Below are 20677 nucleotides of genomic sequence, written 5' to 3' on the forward strand. Positions count from 1 at the left end.
TAACTACATAATTTAGGAATAACTATTTCTGGATTCTGGGATTATGTCAATTTGTATTCTTATCTTTTCTGTTTATTTGAATTTATTGAAAATTAACTTTCACAAATACTAGTATTTATGATAATATTATCAATAAATAGCAAATCTTTTTCCTTCTGATTGATTGGTTAGAATTTATTTGTTTCCTAAATTATGTAGTTAATTCCAATAATATTTTTGCAGATCTATCATGTGTCACAAGTACACAACCATTCTGATCACAATTATAAAAATCTAATATTTTAATTTCTAATACATTACTTTTATAACACATTCATCTGATAGTTATTATTTCTGTTTCATTGATTAAATTATGCTGGGAAAATAATTACCCTTATATGCTGGTGTCAATATGGTTCTCTTCTTCCTCACCTGACATTGCAAAACATTTCAAAATAAAATTATAGATTTAAGGAAAGAATTTGAAAGCAACTACAATGGAAATTTTCAAAATATAGTAAAAGAAAAAAATATAATAAAGGCTGTGAATGCATCAGCAGCTTCAACAAGTAAATATCAACAAGTGACTGTTTTATTTCATTTGTATCCACTATGTTACTCATAGAGAATTATTTTGGGAAAACTGAGATTTTGTACATATATCCAAAAATAATCAAAGATGTATTTCTTAAGAAAGGCATCCTTTTAATAGGAGAGCCCTAATGTTTACTACCTATCTGTAGATGAGAACAATCTAATAATTCCATCAACTACACAGTCAAACTTAAAGTTTTCCAATTTTCTCATAGTTTTAAATAGTTGATTCATTTGAGTAAATATCCAAGTATGTTACTAGATTATTTACTTCCTTAAAGCATCTTATAATTAATAGATCTCCTTCAATTCTTTTTTCATTATCATGAAGAACATAATAAATACATTTTTGGAATAGAATAAAGTCCAACATTCTATTACTTTGTGTCAATCCACTGAAATTGCTTATTATATTTCCATTTATTTTACGTTTTTGTAAAAAAGTTCAACTTATATTTTAAATATGGAAAGTATGTGTGCAGATTTGCTGCATGGGAATATTGCATGATGCTGAGGTTTGCAGTACAAATCCCATCACCAAGATAGTTAGCATACTACCTGATAGGTAGTTTTTTAACCTACCCCCTCCCTTCACCCTGTAGTAGTCTCTGTTGTTTCTATATTCATGTATACGTATATGTTTGTTCAATGCCTAGCTCTCATTTACAAGTAAGACTATGAAGTATTTGATTTTTCTGTTGCTGTGTTAATTTACTTAGGATAATGGCCTACAGCTCCATTCATCGTGCTGCAAAGGTTATTATTTTATTCTTTTTGATGGCTTCATAGTATCCCATGGTATTAATGTATCACAGTTCCTTTATCCACTCTACTGTTGATGGGTACCTGGAGTGATTCCATATGCCTGTTATTGTGAATAGTGTAGCAATGAACAATGAGTGCATGTCTTTTTGGTAGAATAACATATTTTCTTTTGGATATGTCTACAGTAATGGGATTGCTCGGTCAAATGGTAGTTCTGTTTTAATTTTTTTGAAAAATCTCCAGACTGTTTTCCACAGTGGTTGGAGTAATTTGTATTCCAAACAACCGTGTTTAAGCATTCCCTTTTCTCTGCAGCCTCACTAGCATCTGCTGTTTTTTGACTACTTAGTAATAGCCATTCTGACTGGTATGAGATAGTATCTCACTGTGGTTTTGATTTGCATTTCTCTGACGACTAGTGGTGCTGAGCATTTTTTTATATGTTTCTTGGCCACTTTAATATTCTCTTTTGAAAAGTTTTACACATTTTATTAATAAGGTTGTTTGGTTTTTGCTTGTTGATTTATTCAAGTTTCCTATAGATTCTGGATATTAGGCCTTTGTCAGATGCATAGTTTGCAAGTATCTTCTTTCTTCCATTCTGTAGGTTGTCTATATGCTCTGTTGGTATTTTATTTTACTGTGCAGATGCTCTCTAGTTTAATTAGATCCCAGTTGTCTTTGTTTGACTTTAATGTCATAATCTTATAATGCAATAGCTATAGAATAGAAACATATCATATTCAGGATTTAGTAAGATAAAATATGTTTTATAAACTACTTTCTTAGATTTACTCTCATATATCATAAGTGTTTTCAACATAAGCACACATGAAAAGAAAACATTTAACAAAGTTATAGTATCTGAATAATGAGTATCTTTTACTTCATAAGGGAAGTAGCTGTGGTGACTAAGTATACAATATATTATAGTTATGGTATATACACTAGTGTTAATAAAGAAGAATGGTCTGACCATTTCCTTCAACTGTAGTTGAAGAAAAATCATAGCAACTTGGTCTCATTTCTTGTTTGCTACTGAAAGCAAAATAACTGTGTTTTGATTAAGAATTATCTCTAAAATTTTAAGTGTGTACAAGTGAGGTGAAATGCAGTGGGATAGAGAGGCACAGCATGTCTAATTGAGAAAACTGCATGATCAACAATACTGTGTTATAGAAAGAGACAGACAACATCAATTTAGCAGAAAATTGGCCTATGGCTGATTAACAAAACAAAGATAAATAAAACTAAAATCTTAGTTGACAATATTTCATATAACAGCAGAAACATACAATGTTCATGTTTCTAAGTCTGAAAAGTACAAAAACATGATGAAAATAGAAGTAATAATAGTAATAAATTGTCAAAGCATCACAGTAAAATGATCAATTTTCTAATTCAAGGGCAAAACTCATCAGAAGAAATAAAATGCATGGGCCTTGAGAGGAAAATGCTTTTCAAAATGTTTCATGATACCAGCTCAGGTCATGACTCTTAGCTTATCTTGTTTAGTCTGTCAAAAACTGGTGACAAATCTAAGCATTGACAAATGTAGGGGAAAAAAAGTGCTTGTTTTGTCTTGTTTTGTTTTGTTTTGTTTTGAGACGTAGTTTCACTCTTGTTGCCCAGGCTGGAGTGCAATGGTGCGATCTCAACTCACTGCAACCTCCACCTCCTGGCTTCAGGAGATTCTTCTGCCTCAGCCTCCCAAGTAGCTGGGATTCAGGCATGCGCCACCATGCCCAGCTAATTTTGTATTATTAGTAGAGACAGGCTTTCACCATGTTGGTCAGGCTGGTCTCAAACTCCTGACCTCAGGTGATCCACCAGCCTCAGCCTTCCAAAATGCTGGGACAGGCGTGGGCTACCACACCTGGCTGAAAGTGCTTTCCAAAAAGTGGTTACACCCTGACTGAGAACCTGTTTTCTAGTTGTTGGTGTTTAGGTTTTAGGTGCATTCAAACACATATATTTCAAATGATAATCAGTTGATAAATCAGTATACATACTGTGCAATACTCATTAATCAGTTGTAATCGGGACATCTGATGTATTTTATGGTTTAGAACCAGATTTTCTTTGATACAAAAAATCCCTCAAATTTTGACATAATGGAGTATGGTTTATTTTATAGATAAGGAAGCTGAGATTTGAAGAGAATAACCTGCTTACACGAATAAGAATATATGACCCAGAGAGTTTGCCACAGATCATACTCATTATGCTTTTTGATCAAGAGCAAGACTATTCAGAAAACATTATGCTAGGCTTCATTACATCATGTGTTTTAGTGTTTGTCTTATTTTAAAAAGGTTTTGATTTTAACCAGCAGAATTTTATTTTATCATTTTGTATCACACATATACACATTCCTTCTGGGAACTGTGAACCTGAGAGTAAGCCACCTTGGCTTGACTCTGGTCCTACCTGGTTCCCTCTGCTGCTGGTGGCCTCTGCCAATGTATTCATCTTCAACATTATTTGTTACTCAGTAACTCTTACTCCTTCTTCCTTTGGCTCCAGTGACATATTCTCTGCGTTTTCCTAATTCTTCCTCACTCATTCATATTTTTCTTAGTTATATTCTATTTCTTTTCTCTATTTTTAAAACTAAAAGTGATCAAATCCTCTTTTATATAGACATTTACTGGTAATGATTATTTTTTCCCACCTCAAACCTCATCTTTCCTCCAATCTTAGAAATAGCACTGTCATTTACCAGGTTGTACAACATCTTGAAATCTACCTTGACTCCTTGATTTTTCTCCAGCCCATTTTCATCTGTCAAATGTAGGATTTTATTTTTGAAGCATATCCATTTTGACAGATTTCTTCACTGATGTTCTTATAACATATTCTCCTTTTCTCCTAACTTTCTAATTGCATATTTTTAATCTTCCGGCAAAGGTCCATTTCTCTTTTGTCTCTATATATTTCATGCTTCTAGAAGTGCTGTTATTTTGTCATTCAAATAATAACTGTGTTCTGATAATTCCTGAATCTGTATCTTCAAGCCAAAACACTGTTCATATAAAATCTGTGTCACCAGTCATTTCTGGGATGCCTACTTGCATATTTCATATATATCTAATAATGATAGAATATGTAAAATTATTGAGTGCTTGTTATGTACCTGGCCCTAATCTGAATGTTTCATTCTAGTTTTTCTCTGAACAATCACAGTAATCCTATACTTTTGTTTCTATTGATATCTGTACTTGATCTTGGAAAGTTAAATAACACACCCAAAATTCACAGTAAATGACAGCACTGGATTGTTAAACCCACATAATCTAGCCCCACAGAGAACATCTACACAGCAGGCTCACTTAAATATGCAGAAAACGCAATTCATTATTCCCTTTTCTCAATCTACTTTGTCTCAATAACTCAAGAACTACTAAAGATAGTAAGACTATCTTTATAGTGGATTTAGCTAGAAAAGCTGGGGCATATTCTACTCCATCCTACCCTCCTTTATGGCCACTCAGTGCTACACATATCTACTAAATCATGATGTATTGTCAATTCTAAAGCCTATTTATCATTTAAATTTGTTCACTTTTCTCTACCTCCCTTGCTTATCCAAGTTCAAATTACTATCACCTTTCAAAACGTTCACAGCAGTGGTTCGTAGTTCTCCTTGAAGAGGTCCTTTACATCCCTTGTAAGCTGGATTCCTAGGTATTTTATTCTCTTTGAAGCATTGTGAATGGAAGTTTCATTCCTGATTTGCTCTCTGCTTGTGCTGTTACTGGTGTATAGAGACTGCTTCGTGATTTTTGAACATTCATTTTGTATCCTGGAGACTTTGCTGAAGTTGCCTTACCGCTTAAGGAGATGTTGGGCTGAGACATGGGGTTTTCTAAATAATACAATCCATTCATCGTGCAAACAGGGACAATTTGACGTTCTTCTTTTCCTAACCTTGGATACCCTTGATTTCTTTCTCTTGCCTGATTGCCCTAGCCAGACTTCCAAGACTATGTTGAATATGGAGTGGTGAGAGAGGCATCCCTGTCTTGTGCCAGTTTTCCCACAAAGGGAATTTTTTCCAGTTTTTTGCCCATTCAGAATGGATCAAACTGGAAGAACATACCATGCTCATGGATAGGAATAATCAATATCGTGAAAATGGCCATACTGCCCAAAGGTTATTTATAGATTCAATGCCATCCCCATCAAGCTACCAATGAGTTTCTTCACAGAATTGGGAAAAAAACTGCTTTAAAGTGTCATATGGAACCAAAAAAGAGCCGCATTGCCAAGACACTCCTAAGTCAAAAGGACAAAGCTGGCGGCGTCCACGCTAACCATGACTTCAAACTATACTACAAGGCTAGCAGTAACCAAAACAGCATGGTACTGGTACCCAAAAACGAGATATAGACCAATGAAACAGAACAGAGTCCTCAGAAACTAATACCACACATCTACAACCATCTGATCTTTGACAACCTGAGAGAAACAGAAAATGGGGAAAGGATTCCTATTTAATAACAATGGTCGCCTGGGAAATGTGGGCTCGCATAAGTAGAAACGCTGAAACTGGATCCTTCCTTAACCTTATACGAGATTAATTCAACGCGATGGATTAGAGACTTAAATGTAGACCTAAATACCATAAAAACCCTAGAAGAGAATCTAGGTAATACCATTCAGGACATAGGCAATGGGCAAGGACTTCATGTCTAAAACACCAAAACATGCAGCAAAAGCCAAAATTGACAAAGGGAATCTAATTAACTAAAGAGCTTTGCACGCCCAAAGAAACTAGACCATAGAGTGAACAGCAACCTACAGAATGGGAGGAAAATGTTTGCACCTACTCATCTGACAAAGGGCTAATATCCAAATCTACAAACAGAACTCAAACAAATATACAAGAAAAAAACAACAACCCCCATCAAAAGTCGGGCAAAGGATATGAACAGATCGATTTCTCAAAAGAAGCATTCAATACAGCAACAGACACATGGAAAAAATGCTGCATCATCCTCGCCATCAGAGAAATGCAATCAAAACCACAAAATAGATACCATCTCACACAGTCAGAATGGGCAATCATATAAGAAGTCAGGAAAACAACAGTTTGTTGGAGAGGATGTGGAGAAATAGACCAACTTTTACACGTTGGTGGGATTAGTAAACTAGTTCCAAACCATTATGGACAGCAAACAGTTGGAAAGTTCCTTAAGGATCCGTAGAACTAGATGTACCATATGAACCCAGCATCCCACTACTGGGTATATACCAAGATTATCAGAATTAGTCTACTAGCATAAGACACATGCACACGTATGTTTATTGCGGCACTATTCACAAAGCAAAGACTTGGAATCAACCCAAATGTCCATCTGTGACAGACTGGATTAAGAAAATGTGGCACATAGAGCACCTGGAATCACTTGCAGCCATAAAAAAGGATGAGTGCTTGGTCCTTTGTAGGGACATGCGATGGCAGCTGGAAACCATCATTTCTTTAGCAAACTAATCACAAGAAGAGAAAAACCAAAGCCCGCCTGGTTCTCACTCTAGGTGGGAACTGAACAATGAGATCACATTGGACTCGGGAAGGGGACATCACACAACTGGGGCGCTATCATGGGGAGGGGGAAGGCGAGGGAGGGATTGCACTGGGAGCGTATACATGATATAAATGATAATTGATGGGGTGCTGACGAGTTGATGGGTGCAGCCACAACATGCAGTCAAGTATACATATGTAAACAAAACCCGCACGTTTATTCACATGTACCCTAGAACTTAAATAAAAAAATAAATAAATAAAATAAATTAATTAATTATAAAAAAAAAAAAAAAAAAAGCCAACGTTCACAGCTCTCAACACATCCTGTTTGCCATCAAGGTAGACTACCTCTTATTTCTTTTCTACACTGTAGGTTACACAATTTTAATAAAATATTCCCATGTCTTCTTGAGCTTTAAATACTTCAATTGATGTGTCTTTTAATTAAAGCACAAAAGCAATAAATGTAACTTATAAGGTGTTCATGATCTGGCTCCTTCTTCCTGAAACACTTGATCCTCTCATTTAGTTTGGTTAATATTTACTGGTACACAAATCTCAGTTTGGAAGTTGCTGTGGTCAGGCAATGTCCTTAACCCTCTTCCTACCACCCAAATAATGGGTAGGTAGCCAAACTTTGCTCTTCTAGCACCTCATAATCTCCTCTACACTTACCCTGCTTGGCCAAAAGTGATAGTTTATTTTCTATGACTCTCACTGGAATTCAAGCTCAATGTGGGAAGGGTAGTGTCGCTTTTATTCACCACTGAGTAAAAATCTCTGCCAATGTTTGTTGTGTTCTAGGCACTCATTAAATATTGCTTGAGTGAATGAATTAATACATTATTAAATTATATTCATTTGTACCCTAATTTTTTATGTATCATTACTTTCAATTTAAGCTTTAAGTTATTACACATACACAACTCTCTAATATGTTTTCCTGGTGCTGATATTTTACAGATTCAAATTATTGTCCTTTCTAGATACAGCTTTTAATTTATGACCTAATGGTTTAGGAATGGTGTACATTTGTATTGAATGTCTTCCTCAATACAAATTTGCTTTGTATATACTAAAAAAAATTCTTAAGTGAGATGACTTAATGTAGGCATTTAAATATTGCACTGTAAAGGGCATGTTAAATAATCATCCAATGAGTGAATGCTGCTTGTCTTCTATTTTGCACTGCTTCTGTGAGCTGTTTATGAAATCCAACAGATAGAGGGTTTAGTGACTGTACATCACTAACTTTCCACACAGCCTTGTCAGTTCAATTTTTCATCTTTCTATTTTCACCCTCCTTCATCTCAGTAAAATTGCTGTGGGCTACTGATCTTGAATCAAATTTATCTGAAATTCAAATATAATGAAAATGGGAGTTGATGAATGGAAACTAGTCATAGCTATCACTGTAGATCTTAGGCAAATAAATTCAAAGTTATGGAACATCCACACTTGTGCCTGCGGTAATAGGAGCAACAAGATAAATTAATACAGTAGTGAATTGCAACTAATTAGTGTCCATATAGTACTATTTGAATACAGTAATTGTTTAAATATCCAATGATTTAAGTTGTTTCTGTCATTCAATGTCCTATTTTAGCTACTGAAGATTTTAAGTAAATGTCATTGATTCATTTTTTCTATTTATTATGAAACCAGAATATAAGGTACATGTCAGAAAATGTGAATTGATCTGTGGTCATCAAAGTAAGACTCATGTAATTTATTGTATGTTTTTCTCCCTCTTGGTGCATAGAAAATACGTGTAGTTCTGAGTAAGAATGGAAAAATAAAGGAAGAAGAAAGATCAAAACTTCTCATTCTTTCCTTGGGTTCTAGTCAAGGTTAATTCTGAGAGAAACTCCTAAAAGCTGTTGTTAAAGAAGATAATTGAAAAATAACAAAACCAAACAAACAAACAAAAAACTGCAAATATTTTCAAGTAAGATAATGGGCTTGTTGTTTGAACCAGCTGGTATTGTGGTTGTTAGACCAGATGGTTTTGTTTCAAATAGATCTGGTGTTTCTTTGGATTAGAACAAATTCATATACACATAAGATAATTGTATTACTCAGGGTTCTCCAGCAGGGGGTTCTCCACACGACAGACAGAACCCACTGAGAGAGAGAGGGCGGGAGGGCCACAGGCGCTGCGGGCCCGGAGGAGCGGAGGGAGGAGAGAGACGAGAGAGAAGAGAGACGAGAGAGCAGAGAGAGAGAGAGAGAGAGAGAGAGGAGAGAAAGAGAGAGAAAGAGAGAAAGACAGATTGAGAAAGAGAGAGGGGAGAGGCAATTTATTGAAATAATTGATTCATAATTACTGAGGTTGAGAAGTTACTGCATTCTTTGTTAATATGACTAACATTTGCTGAGCATTAAAGATACAGTTTGGCGAGATTTTAAACCTTATTTGTTTGATATTCCAATTTGCATCTGTACTGACAAAGTTTATTCACATTACGCTCCAATGCCAATCTTCATATATCATCATTATTTCTGTTAAAACATGCCATTACTGATCCTTTGGTAGGCCAGAGGCTCTGATAAACTTATGTGCAAATGTATGGAAAAGATATTATTGAAGTGATTTTTCAGAAGCTTCCTATTATCTTTTCAAACATAACATTCCCGAACTCACATGACTCTGGAACTAAGGACATGTACCAGTATATGCCAATAATTGCATAAATAATATTTTTGTTGTTGTTTAAATAACTATTCACTTATTTACTAAAATTAATTGAGGACAAAGAAAACTCTAGCTTTTCTCTTGGCTCAAATCTGAGATGTAATAAGTTAAGTGATATATTAAAAAGTAAAATATCATTTATGTATGTTACATAAACAAGTAAACCATTTTAATTGATGTTTTTCAGCCACTTATATTTATTCTCTGGAGCATTTAAAGCTTTTATTTTCTCAAACATATACTTATTATTATTAACAATAATAAGTTTTCATTGTAGATGCTTAGATTTTGGTTATTATGAACTTTGAAAAAGATATTTAAAACCTTAGGAATTTTTGGAATATTTTGAACACACAATAAGTTTAAGATAACTTGTTTGTTGTTAATAAATAAATTATCAAATAAATTAATCAAGAAAATTTACTCATTTTATAAAGGCAAACATTTTAGCATCTTTTTGTTTCTCTATTTGAAATGATATCTTCTGCAAGAGAATTCAAGATGCCTAGAAAGCAAAGATTGTTAATTTACTCCAAAATTAAGATGCTAGCTTCATATTTTCCTATAAAATAGTAGCACTTTAAATTGACTTTGCTTGCCATTTTATAATAATTTTACTGTAAATTAGTCTTCATTTCTATAGAAAGTAACAAAGCATTACAGATATTTGAACTCCATCAGTGTAATTTTGTGCCACTTGACACATACAAATTGTGATTTATTTCAATATGTAGAAAAGTAATTAGACTAAACTAATTTTCAGATTTTACAACAACTTTAAAATGCATTGCATTTACTTTATGAATTTGTGATTTTGGTGGATCTCAAATAGCTAAGGAACTTGACAATTAATCCGACATATTTTTAGGGTAGAGTGCTCCTTTGTATGATATGCATATGTGAATAACTGGTTTACTGATCCGTATCACGGCTCAGATAGATTAAAGGCAGATAAACAGGTCTGCTGCTTATGCAAACTCCATCAGAGAACAAAATACTAGTTCCTTTTTGTTGTAGACTCATTTGAACCCTATAATATATTTTTTTGGAATCTATCTTCTCTCACTTTCAGAAAAGATCATTATATAATAGGGCAGAAAAATATTTAGCACAAACGATGCTTACAAATGTTGGCTTTCTTTCCACGTCTCAATTTTATTTACAGTTTGATGAGATTCATTAGAACAGTGGTACATGGTAATAGTAGTGCCAGTTCATTAAGCTCTTGATAAACTGTAGCAGAAATATGTAACTCTTAATTCTTAGGTAGCCTCCTTCATAAGATAAGGGTATTTATTATCTTGTCACCTCTAACTTTGGGTCATCATGGTCAATTTTGGGGCAGGAAGAAAAGTCCAATTTAACATATCTCTACTTTCATTGTGTTTTTTTTTTTTTTTTTAACGGTTTATTTTATATCAGTTATTATACAGTCTAAGCTGCTGTAGCTAAAAAAGAAAAGATCCATAGTTTAAACAAGATAGAATTTGATTTTTCTATTAGGTTCATTAGGTGGACCAGTGATCCAGGCTAATTTTATCTTTCCACTCTATAATCTTGAAGCATGTAACTTCCACTGTAAATTCTAAGATGTTTACTTCACTGCCAACCATGATGTTCACACTCTAGTCCTGTAGAAGGAGAAAATGGGCCAATAAATGATGTTTTTAAGAGCACATCCAGAGGTAACACATTTTACTTATCTGGCAATATTGTATTGGCCAGAACGTAACCACATGACCACATCTAGCTTTGAAAATTTTGAGGAAATGTAGTGGGATAGCTGGGTAATAATGTGCTCAGCTAAAATTTGGGCATTGCATTATTAAAGAAATAATATTAAATAATTCTGAATATTTTGGGACAATAAGTAGTTTCTGTCATTTCTATTAGTGGAACACATCTGAATAAGCAGTGCTTTACCCAACTGTCTAAGGGCAAATTATGATGACTGAGAAAGTGTCCATATGTTTAATCTTAAGAACTTTACATTAGTAAATCTAAAGTCTGGAAATGACATATTATGTTACTATAGTTTCTAACCACATAAAACTCATGCTCCAGTTACAAGGGATACATCTGTGTACTTAGAACAAGCTTTCATGTTTTTATCCTACATTGTTCTTGCATGTTGTACCTTTTCCTTGCACTGTCATTTTTGTCAAACTTCTGTTAAATTTGTATTCAAAGTTCAAGATCCAGCTCAAAAATATTCTACTCTTCGAAGTCTTCCTAATTTCATCAGGCCAGAGTGATTTGTACACGACTGGGGTCCTATAGAGTTATATGCATGTTTTCATGATAGCATTTGTGTATGCTAATTATATGTGGACATGTTTCACAAATGCAAAGAATCAATGCTTAGAGAATTGTGGTTAATCTTATTTAGTTAAAGAATAATAAATCTACCTACTAAGCACAAAATAAACCCATATGTTTCTGACTCCAAAACTAAAATTTCCTTTCCACTGATTTCCACGATCTTCCAGAACGGAGAATTTCCATATTTCTCCATTCCTACTATGAATAGCCAGCCCAACAATAACTTGATGTCTGAGAGATTTAGTTCAGACATTAGAAAGCATAACATTTCTTTTACTAAGAGCTATGACATAATAAAATACATAATTAATTGTAGAAGTCAATTCTAGAACATTAGATCATGGTAAGTAAATATATCTCAGTCTCAATCTTCGTGATTTGTCTTGATTTGTCTCTACAGATATTAAATATTTACTTAAGTAGCAAATATTGTTTAATTTAATTAATATACAAATTTACATATTCAGTTTATTTAATATTTATTATGTTCTTGGTACTGTGCTAGCCCTAAAGATTTGGTTGTTAAGGAGATGACCTAAGTCGTAGCAAATCTGGGTCTTGTGTTCACAGAGTAACTGATAGTGCAGGTGTCAAGAAGGAGATAAATGGACATTATACTAGCAACCATAGCAATAAGGAACTTTTCAATAATATTAATGTTGTTGAAAACAATAAAATAAACATAGACTGATGGAGTAGACAGACTGGAGAAAATATTCACATTTCTTGCTCAGGGAAATCCTCTCTAAAGAAGTGACACTGAAGTAATATTCGTGTTTCGAATGAAACTCTTTGAGAGTTTCCTCATCAACTTAGGTGGTTAGTACTGAAGCCACCAGAGTCCCAGAGAAAGGACACCTTTGTGGGAAAGGTTGCTCTGAAGGAAAACATGCAAGAAGATCCCCTTCAGGGCAGTCTTGTCCACAAGGTAAAAGCATGAGTTTATAGTACTTACTGACCCTGAGGGGTAACCAGCATACCTAAAGGCCACACACATAGATGTCCCAAAGTGCAGCTGGAGAGAGAGAAGAGATCACAGCAACTAACCATACATATTAGGGCATAGGGTTTGGGTCACTTTAAGTTCATGGGCAAACACCTCAATGCTCCCTTTAAAGGGAGTAGTGGGAAAGTGGAGAGCTTAGTCTTCTGGGCAGGAGAGATGTTTCCTCATTCTTATCTCTGGCCACTGGCTTGAGCCATTTGGTTGTGAGGTAGAACTGAAAAATATGTTAAGGGGTGATTAAACCCTGCCTCTGTTATGAGAAAGCTAAACATCTCCCTAAGAACTGGAACAAGATAAGGATGCTGTACTAGTCTGTTTTCGTGCTGCTGATAAAGTCATACCTGAGACTGGGCAATTTACAAAAGAAAGAAGATTAATGAACTTTCAGTTCCATGTGGCTGGCAAAGCCTCACAATCATGGCAGAAGGCAAGAAGGAGCAAGTTATATCTTCCATGGATGGCAGCAGACAAAAAGAGAGCTTGTGCAGGGAAACTCCCCTTTTTAAAACCATGAGATCTCATGAGACTTATTCACTCTCACAAGAACAGCACAGGAAAGACCTGACCCCATGATTAATTACCTCCCACTCGGAATTCAAGATGAGATTTGGGTGGGGACACAGCCAAACTAAATCAAAGGCCCACTCTCATCACTCTTATTCAACATAGTACTGGAAGTACTAGTCAGAGCAATTCGACCATAGAAAGAAATAAAAGGCATCCAAATTGAAAACAAGGAAGTCAAATTATCTCTGTTCACTGATAACATTATCTTATTCCTGGAAAACCCTAAAGACTTCTCCAAAAGACTTTGGGAAAAAGTCTATTTTAGCAGAGACTTGATACATAACATCAATAAAGTTTCAGCATACAAAATCAATGTACAGAAATAGTAGCATATCTATACGCCAATAATGTTCATGGTAAGAACCAAGTCAAGGCCCACTTAAAGTGGCCACACACACACACACACACACACAAATAAAATGTCTAGGAATATATTTAACCAAGGAGGTGATATATCTCTACAAAGAGAACTACAAAACAGTGCTGGAAGAAATCTTAGATAACACAAACAAATGGAAAAACATCCCAAGATCTTGGATTGGAAGAATCATTATTGTTAAAATGACCATACTGTTCAAACCAATTTACAGATTCTATGCTATTACTATTAAATTACCAATATCATCTTTTACAGAATTAGAAAATTTTTTTTAATTCATATGGAACAAAAAAAGAGCCCAAATAGTCAAAGCAATTTTAGGCACAGAGAACTAAACTGGAGGCATCAAATAACCTTACTTCAAATTATAATACAAGGCTATTATAACCAAAATAGCATGATACCGATACAAAAATAGACACATAGATAAATGGAACAGAATAGAAAACCCAGAAATAAAGCTATATACCTTGAATCAATTCATCTTTGACAAAGTTGACAAAAAAAAAAAAATTGAGAAAGGACAATAAATGGTACTTGGAAAATTGGATAGTAATATGCAGAAGAATGAAAATGGACCACTATCTCGTATCATATAAATATTATAAAACTCAAGATAGATTAAAGATAGATTAAAGACTTAAATGTAAGACCTGAAACTATGAAAATCCTAAAAGAAAACTTAGGAAATGCTATTTTGAACAGTGGTGCAGACAAATAATTTATGACTAAGAGCTCAAAAGCAAATGCAACAAAACCAAATATAGAAAAATTGGACTTAATTAAACTAAGAAGCTTCTGCACAGCAAAAATTGGGTTTTTTTTTTTTTCATTCTGTAGGTTGTTTACACTGTTGACTAAACAATCAATATTATTTAATCAATAGTGTAAACAGATAACCTGCAGAATAATAAAAAAAAGTTGTAAACTATGCATCTGACAATGTGTTAATATCTGATGTGGTTAGGCTTTGTGTCCCCACCCAAATCTCATCTTGAATTGTAATCCCCAGAATCCCCATATCTCCAGTGTCAAGGGAAAGGCCAGACAGAAGTAATGGAATCATGGGGTGGTTTTCCCCATGCTGTTCTTGTGATAGTGAATGAGTTCTCGTGAGAGCTGATGGTTTTACAAGGGGCTTTTCCCCTTTCTCTCAGCAATTCTTCCTGACACCCTGTGAAAATATGCCTTGCTTCCCCTTTGCCTTCCACCACGACCATAAATTTCCTGCAGTCATACCGAACTGTGAGTCATACTGAACTCTTTCCTTTATAAATGACCCAGGCTTGACCAGTTCTTTATAGCAGTATGGAAACAAACGAATATAATATCTAAAATAGTGAAACTCAAACAACTCAACAAGAACAAAGAAAATAGCTACATTAAAAAGTAGACAAAGGAAATGAACAGATGCTACCCAAAGATAACATACAAGAAGCCAATAAATGTCCAAAAATGCAGAACAACACTAATCATCAGATAAATGCAAATTAAAACCACAAATGAGATACCATCGTACCCAGTTAGAATGGCTATTACTAAAAAGTCAAAAAACAACAGATGATGAGGATTTGAAGAAATGAGAATGCTTGTACACTGTTGGTGGGAATGTAAATTTATAGAAACTCTATAGAAAACACTATGGAGATTTCTTAAAGAACTAAAAATAGAACTACCATTAAACCCAGCAATATATATATATATATATGATATATATATGATATATATATGTGATATATATGTGATATATATATATGTGATATATATATGATATATATATGATAAAACACCTGGACTTACATGTTTATTACAATACTATTCACAATAGTAAAGTCATGGAATAAACCTAAGTACCCATCAATAGATACTGCAATAAAGAATATATATGACATGGAATACTATTCAGCCATAAAAAGAACACAATCATGTCTTTTGCAGCAATGCAGATGGAGCTGGAGGTTATTATCCTCAGTGAAATAACTCAGAAACTGAAAATTGAAACAACGTGTTTTCACATGGGAGCTTAACAACCATGAACATAAAGATGGAAATAATGAACATCAGAGATTACAAAATGTAGGGGTGTGGGAAAAGGTGCCAATTGAAAAATTACTTATTGGGTACAATGTTCACTATTTGGGTGATGGTTACACTAGAAATCCAAACTTCATCATTATACAATATATCCATATGGCAAACATACACATATACCCACTGAATCTATAGTAATTTTACAAGTGGATACTGAGACAAGATAAAGTTATAAGCATTTACTACCACTAGGACCTCAACAGTTCTCAAAGATATAATGATATGAAGACAAAAAATTTCAAAAAAAGTTTCTCTAATAGCAAAAGAAATCTATAAGTGTTTCACAGATCTTTGTATATTCAAGAAACAATAGAAGTCTATTTTCCTGGAAAAGCATGAGCCCAAAAAGAACAGTTAAAGATGAAGTTAGGAAGATAAACAAGAGTCAGATTCTCTTTGGCCTTGTGGAATATCGTAAAGTGATAGAAAACCATACATATTTTTGAAGCTAGGAAGAAATATAAATTGTTTTACTTTATTAGTGGCTGCCCTTGCTACCTAGAAAGAAGAAAGGAAGACTATTTTGAAGTAGGGTAGGTAAGAGATGACATGGGTCTAAATTAAAATTATAGTAGTAAAAATCAATATAAGTGGATGAATTTGAACAAATTTTAGAGTTAGAGTTAATCAGACTTATTTATGAACTGGATGTAAGGTCTGAAGTCAAGTAAGCAATTAATTATCATGCTTGGGTTAGGCCTGAGAACTGCATCATTGATTATTGCATCATTTATTAAATTAAGAAAGATTCAGATGGGGCAGATATGCATGTGGCAAAATCATAGTTATATTCTGTTCCTTTATGATTACATCCCCATTGGCTATTCAACTATTATATAATGGTACAGAATCCAGGAGAGAGGTCTGAACTGAAGATAAATACCATTTTTACATACCCACCTTGAAAAAATATAGACAAATAATACTAAAAGAGCTAGGTATTAACCTTGAGACATTCCAATAATTTCAGTCCAGCACAAAAAGCACATTTTGTGGAAAAAAAAAAAGAGAGAGAGATGAAAAACCCAGAAAAGGACTAGCCACTAAAGAAGAGGAAGGAACAAAAAGAAGAATAAGGAAATCAAGAAAATACCCTTTTTTGTTAAGAAGGAAGGTACAGTCAACTGTAGAAAATGTTGCAGAGCAAGAGAATGCAGTAGAGCAGAATCTATGCCTTTAGATTTGGACAGAGGGAAGTTTCTGGTGTCCTAGATCGAGTTTATCAGAGTGATGAGTAGGGAACACAGTGAATGAGAGGTGAGGACGTAGACACAGTGCCTTATAGAGAATCGCTCAGGAGTTGTGCTACAAAAGGATAAAGGAATGAAATTAATATCAAAAGGGGCAGTTAACTTTCCTTAATCTTCTTTCCTGCTTCCCTGCTTGATTGATCCCTTTCTTCCTTTCTTATATTCTTCCTTTCTCCCCTTCCCTTCTTTCCCTTTGTTTCCGTCTCTCTTCTTTTTTTTTTTTTTTTTTTTGGAGGGGGGTTTATCTTAAATCAGTTTTATTTATATGAAGTTGAGATTTATAGAAAAATTAATGATAGTAGAGTTCCCACATTCCCAATATTCAGTTTCCCCGATTATGTATATTTGCTAAAATTAATGAGGCAATACTGATACATTTTTATACTAAGGCCCATATTTTATTTGTATTCAGATTTTCTTATTTTCACCAAATGTCCTGATTCTGTTCTAGGATCCCATGCAGGATATTACATTCCATTTAGTTATCATTTCTCCTTAGGCTCCTCTTGGCTGTAATACTGCTATCGTTCCCTGTTAATGATTGCCTTGACAGTGTTGAGGAGTACTGATCAGGTGTATTTTAGACTCTCCTTTAATTGGGATTGGTCTGTTGCTTTTCTCATGATTAGACTGAGTTTATGGGTTTTAGAGAGAAAGACTACAGAGGTAAAATCTAATCCCATCACAAAATCAAGGGTGCATATCATTCACATGATTTATCATTGTAGATGATAACCTTGAGTTCCTGGCTGAGGTAGTGATTGTCAGGTTGTACTACTTTAAAGTTACTATTTTTCTCTTTCCTTCTGAAAGAATCAACTATGTGCAGCCCAGGCTCCAAAGAGTGGCAAGTAATGTTACCGTCCTTAAGAGCCTCTTTCCTATAAATTATTTAGGATCTGTCAATATAAGATACAGTATAAGATATTTGCCTCTTTTCTTCCCCTCTATTTGTGTACATATTCAATAATTTGCTTATACTTTTATGGACTCCTGCACATTTATTTTATACTTTCTGTTATAATCCAACAATACTATGTGTTATTTTAATTTGTTTTGCTTACACGGTTCCAGACTTAGCCATTGGAAGCTCTTTCGTTTGGCTCCTGTGACCTTTTGGTATGCCTTCTTCATTGTGCATTTTTTGGAGCACTTTTTCCTTTCTGGCACTACAAGACACTCCAGGTTCATCTTGTATATTTCCTGCTCCATTCCTAGGATCAGCCATGTCTCCAATAAGCTCTTTTTTCTTGTATTGAATGAGGAATGGTATAAGAAACCATATCTGATTGTTAGAGACTCTTGTTGCTAACAGTGTTTTCGTTTCTGAAGCCCATCAGCCAAAAGAGGAAAGTGTGTATACTAGCTCGTGTGTATACAATATCTGTAAATGTTTTCTGTACATACACATCTGTATCTCTATTATGATAAGCATGATTTATACTCATGAGATCATACCTCTATCTCTAATTTATTATTATGTGAATCATTCCTGTTTTCCTCCCTTGCTTATCTGTATACCAAGCTCTGAAATAGTGAGAAATACAGTTTTCACAATGCAATATTAGCTTTTTTACTTACTCAATTCTAGTACGTATGTATCAAAACAGAACTAACACATATTCCTGTGAAAAACAATTTTGTCAACTAGAATAATCATTTACAGTTTACTTTGCACTTAGACTTACAGTTTCAAAGCTTACTTAGATCAGCATTTTTCCCACCCCCACCTTTAGTGAGATTGTTTTATACGTTTGCAATACAGTTGGTTTCACCTGCTGTCATATTCTGCATTGATCCTAGAATCTCTCAACTTCTTAAAGGATTTTTTAATTGCAGACATCAATTGTGTAATGTAAAATTCTGTGTATTTGCAAAAATATAGTGACATCTGTCTATGATTATAGCATTATACAGAATAGATTCTCCACCCTAAAACATCCCTAGTGCCACATTAATCCAATCCTTTTCTTTCCCCCTGATTCTTGTCAACTAGTGATCTATTTCTAATCTCTATAGATTTGCCTTTTGCAGTAGATCATATAGTTGAAATCATACAGTATGTAGCCTTTTTAGGAATATTCCACTTACGAATATACATTTAAGATTCATTAATGATTGTACATGTCTTGACAGCTTATTTCTGTTTATCACTAAATACCATTCTATTGTATGGATGTATCACAGTTCATCCATTCACCTATTGAAGGACATCTTGATTATTTCCAGTTTGGGGAGAATATAAATAATGTTATTATAAACATTTGTGTGCAGGTTTTTTGTGAACCTGAGTTATCAAATCAGGTGAGATGAAATATGTTGGAACATGATTTTCTCAATAATATGTTAAGACTATAATTAACTGTGTAAAAAATTGACCAAACTCTCTTCCAAAGTGGCTGTGTCATTTGTCTATATCCTTATCAGAAATTAGTATTATCTGTATTTTGGATTTTAGCAAATCAAACAGATGTGTAGTGGTATCTTGTTATTTCAATTTGTGATTCTATAATGACAAATGGTGTTCAGTATATTTTTATATGCTCATTTGCTATCTTTATATCATTTTGGTGAGATATCAGGTCATATTTTATCTATTTTTAATTATGTTGTCTTTTTTTTATTGTCAAGTTTAAGGAGTTTTTCTGGCAAAGTTTTAGATAACAAGTTCTTATGTGTTTTGCATATATTTTCTTCCATTTTGATTTGACCTTTTAGTTTCTGTAATAGGTTCTCCAGATGAAAACAAAAGGATATATCTATATCTATGTCTATATCTATTTAATATATCTATATTTAGATAGATAAATGGATGTAGTGACAAACTAATGTATTATAAGAAATTATCTCATATTATAGCCTTCCCACTTTGGGGAAAACAATCTGCTTTACTTGATTTACCAATTAAAATATTAATCTCATCCAGAAAAAAATCTCACAAACACACAGAGAATAATGTTTAATCAAATATGGCACCCCACGGCCTAGTCAAGTTGATACACAAAATTAACTACTACAGTTTCTTAATCATGTCTTTTTGTGAAAATTTTAATTATAATAAGAAAGATTCAAAAGGAAAGGCTGGAAATCAAAACAGTATAAAAGAAATAATGACAAATATGTCAGTGTAAGTGAGTAGACAGCCCAGAAATACCCTCACACAAATATAGTCAACTGATCTTTAAGGAAGGAACTCAAGGAGAAATTCCTTCAGAGGAGAAAGGAATATTTTCAACAGTGGTGCTACAACAATCGGACATTCATATGCAAAAAAACTTAATGGAACTACAGACTTTACACTTACAAAACATTTAAGTCAAAATAGATCATTGACTTAAATGTAAAATGCAAAACTTGAAGGTTTCTAGAATAAAACAGATCAATTCTATGTAGTCTTACAGTTGGTAATTTTTCTTTAGATATAATACCAAAAGTATAATCCATGAAAGAAGAAAAGTGATAAGTTAGACTTTATTAAATTTTAGAACTCCACTTC

At 33.8% G+C, this 20677-nt stretch overlaps 1 pseudogene; it reads right to left on the reverse strand.

Annotated features, from left to right (window-relative positions):
• The window catches only part of LOC108541821 (ataxin-3 pseudogene), a 21854-nt pseudogene extending 18044 nt beyond the window's left edge, over positions 1-3810 (reverse strand).
• Between the last annotated feature and the right edge of the window lie 16867 nt (positions 3811-20677).

The sequence above is a fragment of the Rhinopithecus bieti genome, unplaced genomic scaffold (assembly GCF_001698545.2).
Source record: "Rhinopithecus bieti isolate Rb0 unplaced genomic scaffold, ASM169854v2 scaffold_18921, whole genome shotgun sequence".
NCBI classification, from domain to species: Eukaryota; Metazoa; Chordata; class Mammalia; order Primates; family Cercopithecidae; genus Rhinopithecus; species Rhinopithecus bieti.